A 3,879-nucleotide genomic window follows, 5' to 3' on the forward strand; every position below is an offset into this window, starting at 1 on the left:
AACCTGTCATCACAAAGGTGTGGTAAGTAAAGGCCTTTTTTCACAAAATTGCTACAATTCTGGCACCATACAACAAAAGCAAGAAAAGCAATTTACTTGCAGACTCTAGGTTAAATACCTTCACATAAAGATGGAAAAACACCACTCCTTTATTGTGAGGTGTAGTTTTACATGTTTCTGTAATGGCTACACACAATACAATTAATTTATTTTCAGACAGTAGGAGAAAGAAAAAAAGAAAAACCTAATAAAAACCATCAGTAGTCATTTTCTGTCTGGACTGAAACATTGCCATTCAGAGTAAATAGATGATATTAGACATTTAGTGATTTATTCATCAGCATTATCCAGTGAGGGCAGATTGCATTAATATAGACAAAACAAGCAAGATTACCAGCATTATGTTTTGCTGAACAAATATATAAATCTTAAGTTTTATTTACCTAGTCTAGTATGGGGGAAGAATATGACTGTATTACTTATACAACAAGTTTTGAGAATTCAAATATGAAGTGAGTATATGAAGTCCCTGGAGAGGGTCTTTCAAATTATTAAAGTAACACAGAAAAAATGCTTTTTGTATATGAGAAAGTCTTGTAGCTGCTAGACAGTGAACCCAGAAAGAAATTCTAATTTCTAAGGTTATACTGCTCTATCTGTCTGGTAGTAATTTTCTGCATTTTATTTTCACTTTAAGGATTTACCTTAGCTCAGCTGTAAGAACTAAACTAAGGAGTGTAATAAGATCTCATATATTTCAAGCTACCATCCAAATTTGTAGACTGGATAGCAAAGGATTATCTGAAACTTACTCATCACCTTTGTTTTATTTCCATTACCCATGCAATCCTGCAGATATAATAAAGCATTATAAGGGACAAGGCTGAAGAATCACATTAAGATGCAATCTCGTGAAAGGTTAAGAGACCATGAATGAAGACAGACTTTTTTATTAAGGACTTGGGATCATAAATACAATTATTCACAAACAAAATCCATTCATCAAAAGTGAGCTGAGACTGAAACTGCATTTCAGTGGAGCCCAGCTTTTCTGTTTTATGCTAATAAATACATCAATATATTCAATTTATATAACAGTGGGAAGAGAAAGCCACAGACTATGGCAGGAGTAGGCTCAGGACCTTGTAAAACTGCACCTGTCATTTTTTGGTACAACTTTATTACAGAATAGACTTTGCGTAGTAGGTTCACTCGCAGACAGATTGTTTGAACATGATTAAAAACTTAATTGCAAAATGGAGCTCAGTGATGCCATAGCTACCTGATACAAGTACTGTCCAAGGATTTAGCCTGCTTTGCAGTGCAGGGACTCCATGGGCAGTGTTGGCACAACCTCTTTGCACCCCTGGGATTCATGTTTCTAGCAAGAAGGTAACTCTGATTTCTCACACAGTGTCCCTGAAGAAAACAGATGCATAGCTGTCAAGGGAAACCCTTTAAATCAATGCTCTTGAAGTAAGAAAAATATAGCAGTCTGAAAAGAATATCAGGAGGAAGTAAAAAGAAACTCTCCGTTAAATGCATCTATTTAGAAATGCATCTGCTTCTAAGAGACAGAGCTCCTTTACTCATTAATATATGATAAGGAAGCTTCATATAAAATTTTATATATACTTTCAAGCCTGGTTCACACTGAAACACTGTTTAAAGGTTTGTCTCTTTCCAGTTACTGAAGTGTAGTTTGGTGTACTAAGTTATTTAAAAACTGTAGTCTCATTACTTCGATAGGCCAAGAAGTGGCTGACATCATTCCCTGGTCATCTGTAGCGTACTGAGCTCATGGAAGTCAGATAGTCTCTGTGTATTGAAGTTAATCTCAGAGGATGAGGCTAAAAATTACTGTTTTCTCCTCTGTAAAGAACTTCTGTCCCTAGTGCCACTTAACATTCCAGAGAATTAGGGTGGGGGGAAGGTACCAGGGTTAAGTGATCCTGCAAAGTCCTTTGTGTCAAGGGTTCTGGCTGCTGAAATGGGAAATGTGCAGATGGGGAACTTTTTGGAAAGGCCACAAGGGTGACTCAGACATTTTGGTGTATCACCTAGATGCCATTTCTCAGCAGCTCTGCTAAGTTCCTTCACATTAACAACATTGTGTCTGTGAGGACAATAAAATTTAAAAGCCCTAAGAGCTTAAGAAATGCGTTCTAGGGAGAGATGTCTGCATTCTGCAGACCCAGATACTCCAGCCTGCTTTGTTTTTGCTCAAACTTTATTCACTCCAGCTCCCAGGAGAAAATTCATGAGAAGAAACTCATCGTCACATTGCACTTGACAGTCCTTGACTCAACCACTTGTAGTGGCTTCTGTTGGGAAGCTAACATTGCTTCTCGGAGCAAAGATGGGGATTGCCAACGGAAGAACCAGAGAGCCATACAAGCTGCTATGCACCTGACAGTTCATTGAAAATTTGTGAAAGGATAAAACAGGAAGGAAGGAATTCTAAGCCTCAAGAATTTTGTAGCTAGTAAAATACAGAGTTTTTTGTGTTATAACTTGGATTGGGACAAACTGTCTTCTTAGGGCCAGTATAGCACCTGACAATACAAAAAAAATTACAATGTCCCCTAAATAAATTGTTGCTTTTAAATTCTGGAAAAAGGTACAAGAAAAAAAAAAAACCCCTGACTTTTCTTAAATTTATTCATTTTCCTCCTTTGTTTCTCATTATAAATAATCCATGAACACAACTTTTACACCTTCAGCCATAACAACAGGAACACATACTGCTGAACAGGAAGGGACCACAGTACAGCCATTTAGTTAAGGCCTGTAAAGCACTGTATTTCACTTTCCCATCACACCTTCTGTATTGGCGTATTTTATTTTAATAAAATGATTTAATTGTATTTGCTAGTGGGAAGCTAAGCTATACTGCTATGATTTCTTGTGGAAATCCTTCTTGCATTTTAATGCCAGCAAAGAGAATTATTGATAGCCATGCTGATCAAGGAAGTGGCAGGTAGGGAATAGTTGAACCAACTAATCTTACTTTAGTCTAATGAGGTCTGACACTACATTATATCTCTGTGTTTACATTACAGATAACATTTCAGTAATAAATTGCTAGAACTCTGCAAATAGCATTTGTTGACAGGGTTTGGGGTCCTTGGTAAATCTGAAGGATTTGAGATATGCAATTTCATGTTAGCCACTTTTGCTAGTGTGGTGTTTGTAAATTTCTGTGAAAGCTTGGGGAAAAGTCCTTTCATAAACAAGCTGTATTTTATTTACTTATTTTCAGTAGTATTGTGCTTGAAAAAAGCATAATTTTTCTGACATGCACAAAAATAGTATTAGAAATAAATAAAGTCAAAGTAGCCCTTCTACTCTACACAATCCAAGTAAGGTCTCACCTGGGGTCCTGGGTCAAGACCAGGACATCTCACCTTAAAAAATTTGGGACTCTATTTAAGAAAATCCATAGAAGAACACCAAAAACAAAAACAAACAAACAAAAAATATCTAGAAGAAATTAAATACACGCAGTGAAAAACAGGAAACCTCTCAGTCTAGTCTAGACTACAGACAGTTGAGGAGACAGCTGCAACCATTAAAGAGTTGCCACAAGAGGAAGGGACTATACTTTTATATATATACACCTGGACAATGCAAAAAATCAATGGACATTAATGAATTACTGGGGACACTTGGATAACTTGCTAAAATAAAATCTTCCTATCCATAAGCATAGATGAAAATGTAAATATTTCACAGAGAACGGAAATGGATTCCACTATCAGAAAAACCATGAGTGCCATGAGTGCCATGAGCAGCTGAGTAAAGACTACAGAGCTTCCTGCAGTCCTTTCTCCGTTCCATTTTGATTATGATTCAGTAATGTGAACTTCTAAAATGAGA

Source organism: Catharus ustulatus, chromosome 4 (genome assembly GCF_009819885.2).
Source record: "Catharus ustulatus isolate bCatUst1 chromosome 4, bCatUst1.pri.v2, whole genome shotgun sequence".
Classification (NCBI taxonomy): Eukaryota; Metazoa; Chordata; class Aves; order Passeriformes; family Turdidae; genus Catharus; species Catharus ustulatus.